The following is a 13,211-nucleotide window of genomic DNA, read 5'->3' as shown; positions in this document are numbered from 1 at the left end:
AATTAAAAATTTCACATTTGAGACGTTGCAGAGCAGTCATTATACCTTGATTTATGAATTATGAGTTGGGCAATAAGTAAATGCAATAACTAATTATTGGGCTTTGAAGGTAAATTAAATATATGAGCCATCGTAATGGTTTTGAATTGAAAAAGAAGTGGAATGTTAACATCAGTTGTATTGGGTGTACAACACTTATTGTTGTACACCCATACACCCCTCTCACAATGAGGGGGTCCACAAATATAAAATTCACGTGGACCCCCTCACATTGTGAGAGGGATGGTGTACAAAAAGCTTTATTGATGTTAACATTTGCACCATTACAAAACCTATAATAGATAGACTTAGTTGCTGATCTTACAATCTTTCTTTGTTCTTCTCATTCCCAAATCTCGTTTCATCCCTTATTAACAACAAATCGTGTAATAAAATGAATTGAAATTGAAAATGGTTTGGCAAGATAATTATTTTAGCATATGTATTTATCCTCTAATTGTGGAATTGGAAACACGTGAATCCATAAAAGGAATAATCAAGACAGATAAAGGAGTGATCTGAGTACTGATGTGAGTAAGGAAAAATGTGAAAATTGGATTAATTATATGAATCTTGCTTACTAGAATTAGCCCGATATGGATTGGTGTAAACGTACAATATGTTAGATGAGAAGAAAAAGTGAGAAGTAAGAGAATATGGAACCAAGGTTATGGCCTTGCCCTTGCCCGTATAATTTTACTAAAATAATAAATGAAATCATATTTTGGTTCTTATTTCGCTACTATTAATAAGGAAATGGATTAATTGGCTTCAAATTCAAGAATAATATCTTGTTTATTCCAGGAGATAACGGAGAAGTATGAAAAGCTTATAAGCCAAATTAGTTTTTATGTACATAGACGTTAGTGAAAATTTAAATATTTTAAAGAAAAAGAGATATCGATTAAATCGAGAAATTTTTACGAATCATTTGTCAAGTTACCTGATTATTATGAAATGCTTATTGAATTATTATGTTGTGAAAACAAAGAATTTAGATTATTTAATTGTGAAATGGAAACTGTAACGTAAATTATAGGATATTCAAATGTAATAGAATAGAATTTTGACTATATTTGTTTTAGTACACTTAGGGTCTTGACTGTGTACTATAGTGCACTGGTATTGATCACGTACAAGTATGTATTATCATAGGTCTTTGAAACCCATTTTCGTGCACTGTGGGTTCCTCAGGCTTGTGTGAAGGGTCTATGCACGTATGATTACATACTTTAGTGTGATGGTACATTTTTATGAGATGTCTCAATATATTGTGATGTGATAACAGAATAGATTTCAGTTGATTATATTCTGATTATAAGAAGATATTACTTACTCGAAATTAATATAAAATAGTTGTTTAGATCATATTTTCGAGTACTCTTAAACCACGTTATAGAAATGCCTTTGCTTTACTATTATTATTTTTGGATGTTATACTATGAAATGTTAAATAACGTAAATTTGATTTTTGATAAATGTGTTATAAAAGAAAAAATAATAATATCCAATAGAGCTAGTTGGTATAACTCATTTCATAGACCATGCACATCATGTTTCTTTTTTAATATCCTTTTGTATCACATGTCAATAGTTGGGCAGGCTCATGTACTTTATACCATATGCATTGTCTATGTTTTTTCAGTAATAAAAGCTTTAAAGTTCTCTATTGTGTTGTTTCGTATTGATTACTGGAAGGGCAAATGGTCCCAATCGGTTGTAAATATTGTCGTTTTTATACGTTGTATTTTATTTCAAGTTGATTAGTCTAAATTACATGAAAGATATAAATTACATGAAAGATAATAACGAAACTTTTAAAAATTATTAAGTCATAATAGGTTTCATATATTAGTAGCCTTGATGTTGGGCCCGATATCTAGTTAGTCTCTATCATTGGTTAGCATTAGTTCGAATTTGGTTGTCACTGGTTTTAAATTTTGCACACAAGAAAAATCTAACCAGAAAGCAATATGGTTGATTGGCAAGTAACCGGATAAGTGCACAAAACACACTTATCACACACACTTAAAAAGTACAAAGTTCTCTTGAAATTTTAGACAACATAGGCAACAATGGGACTCCTCACTTTAAACATTCCATCGTTCCACACCAAAATACCAGATAGCCTGCTTGAAGTCAATGTTGCATTAACAGTCACAACAAATGTTTGCTTTTGATCAATAGATGTGAACGAAAGAACGGATGGCAACACATTAATATTGAGTCCAGTTGGCGCCGCTATGACTGCGGTGTAAGTGGATATTGGCGACCCGACATTTGTGACTATTCGATGAAAGACATGGGTGACAAAACCACCGGACTTTGTAGATAACGCCAAGGAAGGATAGTTTAGGTCCCAAACTGTCCCGTTTTCATGTTGAGTGCAAGTGAAGTTACTTCCAACAATAAGTCTCAGTTTCTTAATGCTGTAACCTTGCCCACATAAGAATTTGATGTAATCATTTGGTCCCATATCGTATACCAAACCAGGCTTTCTAGCCTTCGCTGGATTGAGATGACCCGATCCATATGCAAACTCACCATCAATGTTTGTATTCGCACTCATTGGAGTAGCTGGAAAATAACAAAAAAAGAGAAGAAATGGTTGAATATTTATGCCCTCTTAATTCTCAAACTTGGTGTTCAAATCCTAAAGAAATTTTTTGTAGAAATTCTACACTTGATCGAGTCTTTTTCATTGGAGAGACTAACTACAGCATGTTTGAGCGAACCTTTTTTGAAAAGCAAGGAAAGATTTGATTTAATTGTCTTGAGTTTATATTGTATGTTACCTTTCTAATTTTATAGTATATTTTATTTTTAAAGGACTTCATTATCATTGTCTCTCTTATGATTATCTACTACTTTAAATTCAATATTTATAACATGTTGTCCTTGAGCAAGTTAGACTGAAAAACACACTTGAAACTTTCGTATAAACAAAGATAATTACCGGTAGTCATCAAAGCAGACTTGATGGCAGCAGGAGACCAAGTTGGGTTAAATGATTTAACATAAGCAGCTGCCCCAGAGGCATGCGGACACGACATGGATGTTCCGGATATAATATTGTATGGTACAACTCTTGTATCTCCTTTCCATCCAGTAACTGTACTTAGCTCTGACCATGCAGCAACAATGTCCACGCCAGGTGCACTCAGATCAGGCTACAAGAAACCAGGAAAAGACAACATTAATATATCTACATACTGAAAAATAGAAATTGATATTTTAGACTTTACCTTAAGGATATCTCTTGTGATTGGATTTGGTCCTCTGGATGAAAAGGAAACCACAAAGGGGGCCAGTTTCTCTACTCCTTCAACACTCTTAAAAATGGTAGCAGTTGCATTACTGCATCATTAACAATATATAATCAGATACTTTTTTATGAAGGTCCGCTTAGTACTTAATTAATTGTGTGAAAAATAAATAGATGGATACAATTTTTTTTTTTTTTTTACCTTGTTGAGTTGATATACTTAAAAACTTCGGTAGCATCAACAGATGCCAGGCATGAAGCTGGTAAGGGATAGGAGGAAGCGTAATCCATGAATTCATCACCTCGCATTATAGTTCCGGTTGCACCGTGAGAACTTGTGGTATTCCATCACCTAGTGTATCACATAGGACAATGGTTCCATTTACTTGTTTTGCATCTAATGAGCCAGGTAAGCAATACCTGCATCAATTTATGCATCATTAGTGTTGAAATAAAATACGCGACATTAACTGTTTAATTGTAGATCTTCTTTATAATCTACCTTGACTCGGAGTCATCAGCACCCGGTGCAGGTACATTTCCTCCATAGACTAACGAGTACATCTTGTCTTGAAGCTTAAATGTGTTCACAGAAACCCCCTGAAAAATAAAAGATGAGCAACTGAAATTAATATAAAACAATTCTGAAATTAAATTTTTTAGTTTCGCATTGATATAGTGCGATGGAATATCTTATCATTACCTCGTAAGTTTTACCGTTCCCCAACAGAACTCGTGTAATAAATTTCCTATCTATAACACTGGCAGCAACCGAAAGGGACCAGGGTGAGAAATTTACGATGCTTTCAGGATGAGGTCCAAAATTGCCAGCAGAATTTGATGTGAGTATTCCGTTTTTCATAGAATGGAATGCACCAATGGCAATTGAGTCATCAAAATAATCAAACGGAATAGTCCCTCCTACTGACAGTGATATTATATCAACTCCATCAGAAATTGCATCATCAAATGCTGCAAGAATGTCAGCATCTGAACAACCATGGGACCAACAAATTTTATACACCGCAATACGTGCAGAAGTCACCCCTCCTCGAGCTGTTCCCTCGCCAAGACCCAGCAAGCTCACCCCTTTTACCAGGCCTCCAGCTGCTGTGGATGCAGTGTGAGATCCATGCCCTTCAGAATCCCTAGGTGAGGGTACATCTGGATAAGTAATGTTTTCTTCGCTATGGTAAAACTTTGCTCCAATTATTTTGCTGCAAAACAACCATTTTATGTTAGAGAAGTTGACACACTTACAACTTGAGCTTTAGATGAAATGGTTCGATAGGGGCTAATCCTATAGCCAAAATTGAATTTGGTATGACAACCAAATCATATGTGTGCATGCTTTGTGTACGTATATGTAGTGGAAAATTATAATTAAGGCAGCTTACTTGTTGCAAGTGAAATTTGAGGAGGCTTGGCAACTGCCTTTCCATTTGCTTGGGGAAGGACCAAACCCTTCATCATTGAAACTCTCTGATTCAGGCCAAATCCCGGTGTCTAATATTCCAACAATAACATCGCTCTCCATTTTTGTTCTTTCAACGTCTTGAGGGAATCCCATGAAGTCCCACGATCTAGTTGTGTGGAGCTGCTTTCTGGTGTTAGGGAATATAGACACTACTGTGTCCATGCCTAAGTACATATTAAACATTTGTATATTAGATTAGAAGCAAGGGTATTTGGACTCACGTGTGCTGCAATTAACAATTTAATTGATTCATATTTGACATACTAGCAATTTTCTCTTTCTCTTCCTCAGTCATCTTGGCAACAAAGCCATTGAAGCTTTTATGGTAGCTACGGAGCCAAGATTTTGATGCCCTTTCGCTGAATCCATCACACATAAACAGTACAAATTACATTATTAATTATTTTTGTAACTTCTCTTCTTTTTTGAGCGTAGAAAGAATTTGGAGATTAACTTAAGGCAGTTCAATTGCATGTTTTTAGTTCTTAAGCATTTACTTATATGTATATGTTACCTGCCAAGGACTGATTGTAGCAAGTTCTTGTGGACTGATGAAACAGAAAGATCACCGTTGGGAAGATCACCCATGTATACAATGAATACCTGCATCAGCATGTTGATAATTACGAGAAGAAATCTGAACACGGATTAAAAACAAATTTCATACCTTTTCATTAGCATTGGATGCTGCAATGCAGCTAACCAGAAGAATGCTGGTCAGAGTTATGAAGAGAAGAGGAGAAGTTTGGGAAGCCATAGGAAGGATTACTGAAAGTTTGATTATTCTCGCATGTAATTGAAGAATTTATAGAGGGGAATTCACCAATGGGGACATCAAAGAAAATTGGATTTCCAAATTCCTTTCAAATGTGTTGGTTCACACGTACCTTTTGAATCAACTTTACCGGATACGAAATTAACTTATATGATGTGACGTTTGATCTATTGCTATCCATATATAGTTAACTTTACTATATTTAGCAAGGTAGACTTACTAGTTCATCATTTTATTAATTATTTTAGGTTTCAACCAACATCATATACAAGGTTAGAAACTCAATGGGCCTATAAACTCTCGTGCTTTAATTTTCAATTAACTTCATATATACATAGTGGATTGACATTCCTTGATGGAAACTTAAAAATGTTTATGTAAACTTCTCTAGGAATCTAATCAATCATTTTTTGTGATAATTAGTTTAAAATAATTTATCAATAAGTTCAATGTTTATACACGATGCTACTTAACAATTTAATATTAATCAAGAAAACAGTTTCAGAGAGCCCTCTAGTTCTGCTAGGCATCGCTTATATGTGGATGGCCTCATCAAGCTCAACCTTAATGTCCGACTTGTTATAAGCTAGTATAGACGTAGTTCTTGAAATCATAGTTATTAAACCCTACACGGCCATTGAACCGGTCAAGGCACTGAGCCTTGGGTTACTGGTCGAACTGGTGGGTTAGTGTGAAAGAGAGATGTCCTAAAACACTAGACGATGGGGGCCGACTTGCCCAACCGCCCTCATACTATGATCTTACACTGATGGGTCAATGCTTAATAATTATAAACTATTTTTTAAAGAATAAAGTTTGCTTTTGGATAAAATAAAGAAAAATTAAATTATCTATCATTAATTATTTATATATTTATGCCCTTGTTTGATTCCCATTTTTTCAAGAATGCGTTTTTTCAAAATTTATTTTCAACCACACGTTCTTTTATAAAATAATTATACACGTATTTTAAAAACATTTTCTTACTTTCTAATCACACATTCTCCAAAAAATCAATATTCCATTAATGCATTTTATCCCAAAAATGGATATCAAACAGGGGGCATAAATTAAAATAATTATTATAATTTTTAAAAAATATTTTTAACAAACTATAAATTATTTAAATATACATATTTATTGCAAACATAAAACAAGAAACAATTGATCTCTAGTGGTTACATGAAACTCATTTTACTTAGAGGTCTAAGGTTCAAATCTTTTAAAAGCAAAAAATTTATGGACAAACTTTTAAATCCTGATCAAACTAGTCAACCGACCGAGTTAATATGAAAATCGCCCTATTAACTCAGTCAACTAGGTGGGTCAACTTGGTTTTGACCGAGTCACTTGCAATTCTATGAAAATATTCTACCCGACCTGATCAAGGGTCCGAGTCACTGATTATCATGCCAGACCTACCGATCCGGGCCAGATTTTATAAGTATACTTGAAACTTTATCTACATTATCATATTGGCCAATAGAAAGGAGAATTATATGAGACCAGACACTCATATATGTTGTGAATTTGATGAAAACTATCTAGAATTTCAGATCATGACTTCAAGAAAATATAATTTGATTAGTACGATTTATCCGTCAAACAATAATATATGACTAAATTGCTAGATAGATGTAGGGATGTCAATGAGTCGAGTCAAATAAGGTAAAATACACGAACATTTATCCAGGTCCGAGCTAGGCCGAGCTTTAAATTAGGCTTGACTCGAGCTTTCGGCTCTGCCCTTTTCGAGTAGGGCCGGACAGGCTCACTTTTTTCTTTGCTCATTTGTTATTTTATTTTATTAATATGCTACCTTTTAAGGCAGTCTAGCTGGTTGCCTCTCGGCCTGGCTTGCTTTTTTGTTTGCTCTTTTGTTTTTGTTTTTTTTTTATTAATATGATGCCTTTTAAGGCAATCTAGCTGGCTGCCTTATAAAAGGCAGCGTTGTGCTACCTCCAAGCAGGGCCTTTTTGGTTTTTTTTTTTTAAGGCTCATGAGTCGGCTGGGGCTCAGCCCGTCCTCCCAAAATGGGGCTCGGTTCTACTGAGCCTCTAGTTGGGCGGGCTCAGGCTTTTCTGGGCCGAGCCACGGGCGGCCCGAGTCGACGAGATGAATTGCCGTCCCTAAATAGATGGTCTCCATTTATTTATTGGAAAGTTGTAGCAAAAGCCTTAAACCTTTGAAACATTAGCAGATTTTTCCCAAATCTTTGATTTGTTACAGCTGCTACCCTTAACCTTTTCAAAAGTTGTACGTGAGGCCCTTTTGAATTGTTTCCATCCACAACTCTATTAGTTGATTAAAAATTTAACTTTGACCATATTTTTAACATTTTATGAAGGGGCAAAAGAGAAACTTTCTATTTCTCACATTCAATAATTTGTTAAATTCAAAAAATAAAAAATAAGATAAAACAAAACAATCCTCTTCTAATTCCACCCCCACCCCAACCCAACCCTCAGCAACTCGACTTCCGCCACCTCTACTACACCTCAACCAACCATCTGCCATCGGCCACCACCATCAATCCCATCACAATCACTAGTGTATTACCAACCTGAATTGAAGGTATTAAGGTTAAATTTGATGACTGGGGCAGTGACCCTCAATTGAAAGGTCACAAAATCGAGCTGCCTTGCATATGAACTGTCCTAATCTGCTCGTCCACTTAGCGCCCAAATTGCTGATGACCGTGGTTGGAATAGGTGCGTTAAGGATTCCAGAACAGGTGGTTCATGATCATGGGAATCACCATCATCACTGGAAAATGAGTTTGCAGATCTCGAGTTCGTTGTCTTGAAAAACTATTGTAAATTTCGATTTTCTTTGTTGTTATGGGAACATGTATGGACACGTCTTGATGAGCTTGAGTGACTTTGAGGTATAATGAACATGGGCATCCATGGATTTGGTCGAATTTTGTAAGAAAATTGTAGGTGAGAGACAATTTTGGACTGAAATTGGTTTGATTTTGTTGTGATTTGGAGATGTTATTTGTGTGGGGATGTTAGTAGTTGATGAGGAAATGGTGGTGTCACAAAAATCCGGAGGTCATGGTGGTCGGAAGTTGGGTTCCATGGTTGGTGGCTAAGGGTGGGGATGGGGGTAGAAGATGATTGTTTTGTTTTGTCTTATTTTTTAATTTAATAAATGTAAGTATTTAATGTGATAAATAGAAAGTTACTCTTTCGCCCGCTTTTTAAAATATTAAAAATGTAATAAAAGTTAAATTTTTGGTCAACTGACGGAACTGTGGATGGAAACCGTCCAAAAGGGCCTAACCGCAATATTTGGAAAGGTTAGGGGTAATGACTGCAACAAATCAAAGGTTTGTGAAAAGTCTGCCGGTGTTTCAAAGGTTTGGAGCTTTTGCTGCAATTATCCCTTTATTTATAGATATTTTACAATTGATTGTCATATTGAACGTAACCTCTAAGTAGGATCGGATCGGATATACTTTTATTTGAATTCTAATTAATTTGAGGCATAATATCTTTATCTTTCATTTCACGTATGCTAATTAATAGCAAGTATATGTTAGGAACCCCATTCTTCAAATGCCTCCATCGGCTTCGATAGTTGCCCAGGAAAATCTTGCATATCAATCTATCGGTTTTTATCTGTGGATAACTTTGACTATAAATATAAATGTTAGATGGTTGGCAAAATAATTATAGTAGCAATCTGGTCAAGTGATTCGTGTAAAGAAAAATGTTAAATAAATATAACTACTTGAACTTTGAATTGGGATATGACCACCACCCAAAAGTTAACATTGTCCTTGTATCAGAAACTTTCATAAGATAACGAATTTGACGTTAACGTGATTGAACGAATTAAAAATGAAAACTTAAAGAAACATACATGTCTGCTAACTAACATAGATAAAGTAGTATTCGTAAGATACTGAGTAGAAAGCTAGCTACAAATTGCTCATTTAAATTATCTGTGTCAAGACTTGAAAGAAAAACAAATCCATTTGCCCTAAACGTTAATGGACTCGTTGAAGAAAAGATATAAATAAATGAATGAATCTTCTTCCTAACAAATTAAACTTTTAGAGTCAATGGAACTCACATGTTTTACAAATATTTTATTTATATATATATATTTTTTTTTCGAAAGGATAAAATTTGTAGGAAAAGCTATCTAAATGTTAATCATCGGAAGTTAAGTTTCAAGATATTCAAGGATAGCAGAAGAAATAATTCCTTGGATACCTCCCCCATCAATATCAGATTTCCATTAGTAGCGGAATAATTCCTCTAATAAACGCCACTGGCTTGCTGCAATAAACGCCACTGGCTTGCTGCAGGTGGCTTTTTGCTGGGAATTTCTATTCTGTTGTATGATACGGGTTTGGACTTCTATTTTTATAGGCAAATTCTTTTTCTTTGCAAGAAACATATTAGTAAATCCAAATTCATTAATTAAATGCTTTTTGGATCACAGTGCAGACAGAATTCCACTATGATCTCACAGTGTTCTTTTGTTCAACCATGCTATGCTGTCAGAAAGAGTGTGACACTCGGGAACGTTTTTTGTTATTCTTTATTCACACGAGCCTCATGCGTATGTGAGTGTTGAACTCTTATTGACAACTCAGCTTAATTTTTTAAATTTTTAATTTTTTTGGGCATATCAATCCGTCATTCCTTGCATTTAATTTAACCAATAGTTTAATGTCATCAATACCATCACTTAGATTGGTGTAAACACCAGGATTATTAAATAGCATTACTCTATTGTAATCAAATTATTGAATTAGTTTGTGTTACAAAGAAGATATAAATTTCTAAATAAATTTTTTTAATGATTGTTTCATGATGCAATTCGATCAGCCAAGTCCAATCCCCATAGAATTTCTAAGGATTATAAGATCATGAAAATATAGTCGAATATAATAATTTTAAGATTTTTCGGGTTTCAAATTAATTTTTCTAATGTGATGGAAAAATTTTCAGATTAACTAACTAGATGTCAAAATGTTCAAATGATTTTGACAGACGGATTTTCATTAATGTTTCAAAATACTGATCAAACAATTTAAAAACCATGAGACCATGTGAAAGTAGGAAAGGAGAGACTAAATTATTAAATAGACTTGAAAACTTCCAAGTAAAAAAATCATCTTTTTTCATTGGTTCTACTAAAATAGAAGTTTCAACCCAATTATTAATTCTAGTTCAGTTAGTTCATAGTTGTTGGAATGTCGAAGTAGAATTATCAAGAAATTAATTTTTTTTTAATTCAATATATAAAATTTTCTAGATGTTTATATGTATGTTATGTCAAGAATATAATATTCGAATTTTTACGTAAATTTGATGGTCAATTCTTGAATAAATTTCGGATCACGAATTTCTAGACTTTTGGATCATGAGGTTCCAACTTTTTAATTACAAGAACTTGATACTTCAAACCTCCAATTTTTCTATGGTATTTTTCAAAGTCAAGACTACGTTGTTGCATGAGCATTTTCTTTTAATTAAATCGAGAAACTAATTCCTGAACATGACAACCAAATAAGATGAGAAAATAATTATTTCTTCACTCTCAAAATATGAACAAATTATTGTATTATGATTGTGGTAGGAGTTCTAGGATCTACCTGTTCTCTAATTATGAAGATAGAATAGTTCAAATCCTTGTACAATAGTAATTCCAAGAGTCTTGATTAAAATTCAAATAGGAGTTTTAATTAAATTTCACGTCCAATTAGCTTACATTTAATTACATTTGTAGTCCTAGAATTTCAATTTCAATTATAATTAAGTTTACAATTTTTACAGCAATTACAACTAAGGCCCTGTTAGAATCCATTATTTGGAAAAAGTTAATTCTTAAATAGTATTTTGAAATTATTTCAACCACTAAACCACACATTTTTTAATAAAATAATATTACATGTAAATTCATTTTTTTTAAATTTTTTAACCATACATTTCCCATCAATACGTTATTTAGAAATGCATTTTATGAAAAGAATGTGGTTCAAACAAGGGCTAAGTACAAAATTTTATTGTAATTACATTTAAGTCCAAAACTATTATAATTACCGTAATTAAGTATCACTATTTTATAGAGCTACTACAAGGACCTAATTAGACATTTATTATCTAAGATCCCAAAAAAATCTTGTCTAATGGATCCTAGACCGACTAATTTAATTATTAGTTTTTTTGCTTTTTTCACTAAAAACAAAATACTGAACTCTTAGAATATATAAAATCACAAAAGCCAATAAATCTGCGATAAATTTTTTTGACCTGCCGTATATATATTTTACCACCGTCCGAGACTTAATAATTAGGTACAACCATAAATGACCATTTTGCATTTCTTATTATTCTCGCTAACTTAAGTATCTTCAACTGTCATGTGATCTAAAAACAGATGTCGAAATTTAGCTGTGTTAAACATTAAACTCAGATTTTAACCGTTCAAAAGAAAATATTTAAATAGTCAATCTACCCATTTTCATGACAACGATTTTCAATACGAATTCATGTTTTCTACTTTGCTCATTCTCAAGCTGTCATTCATCAAGATATTTGACCAATCAAATTGATCTCACCCATTGATAAATTAAAGAGCCATTAAAATTAAGAAAATACATGCATAATCCTGTCAAGAATTTTAGATGACATACATGGCGATCAAGTGTAATTTAATTCTCCACAGGGCATGCTATAAAATTAAACTTGACACGTAGTCCTTTCAATACGCTCTAAGTGTACTAGTATCACCTCTACGATAAGAACAAGTCATAAACTCCAATAGCAAATCGGTCAACACTATAAGCTTACTGTACAAAGTACCAACTCTTATACATTAGTTATGAACAAATTATTTATAATCAAAATATAAGTTGTATCACACTGTATTTTTTAACACACTTACCCAACTTACATTATTACAAGTGATCATAGACACTTTAATTCACATGTTCAATGATAAATAAATATAATAAATAAATAAAACCATACTTTATATGTTATAAATTCTTATTTTATCATACAAAATATACTAAGAGTCACACGACCCAACAATAGTATCATAAATCTGTAGTGGAATTCGGGCAGCGTAATAATAGAAAATAATGAGTTTAATGAGTTACTGTAATTTCCTTTAAATTTCGCCCAATCCCCCTTTTTCTGTTTGCCTTAACAAGAACTCAATGTATAACTTAATTTCTCTTTAAACGAAATTAAATTTTTAATTTGCTTTACCTATAATTAACAATCTCCTAAGAATTGCTAAACAACAATGACATGAAACATTGGTAATTGATAAAGAAGTTTATGATAGGTTCTAGAAATTAAATAATTCATCATTTAATTTATGTGATTCTACGTAACGATACTAAATAGATCCAGACTAAATATATACACAATAAAAAGGTAATATTTAAAAATTTTGTTTAAGCTAGTTTTTTAATTAGCTTATAGTGGTAGAGATATGCTAAAGCTTTCTATTGCTTAGTGCGTATAGTTAAATTACGTTATTTAAAAGTTTTAATTATTAATAAGGAAATGGGTTTATTTTTCCGAAGGAAAGTTATCAGAATGCACCTTGAGTGTAGAGAGTATTTTACACTTTGCCTATGTGTTTGTTTACATTTGCCCCCCCCCCCCCCCCCCCACCCC

The 13,211-nt window shown here is 33.2% G+C and overlaps 1 pseudogene; it reads right to left on the bottom strand.

The window, feature by feature from the left end:
• Nucleotides 1-2,020: 2,020 nt before the first annotated feature.
• LOC111411006 lies at nt 2,021-5,561 on the bottom strand (annotated as a pseudogene).
• Nucleotides 5,562-13,211: the final 7,650 nt, after the last annotated feature.

The sequence above is a fragment of the Olea europaea genome, chromosome 15 (assembly GCF_002742605.1).
Source record: "Olea europaea var. sylvestris chromosome 15, O_europaea_v1, whole genome shotgun sequence".
NCBI classification, from domain to species: domain Eukaryota; kingdom Viridiplantae; phylum Streptophyta; class Magnoliopsida; order Lamiales; family Oleaceae; genus Olea; species Olea europaea.
The sequence above is the reverse complement of the archived record's forward strand: the minus strand, read 5'-3'. Positions and strand labels throughout refer to the sequence as shown.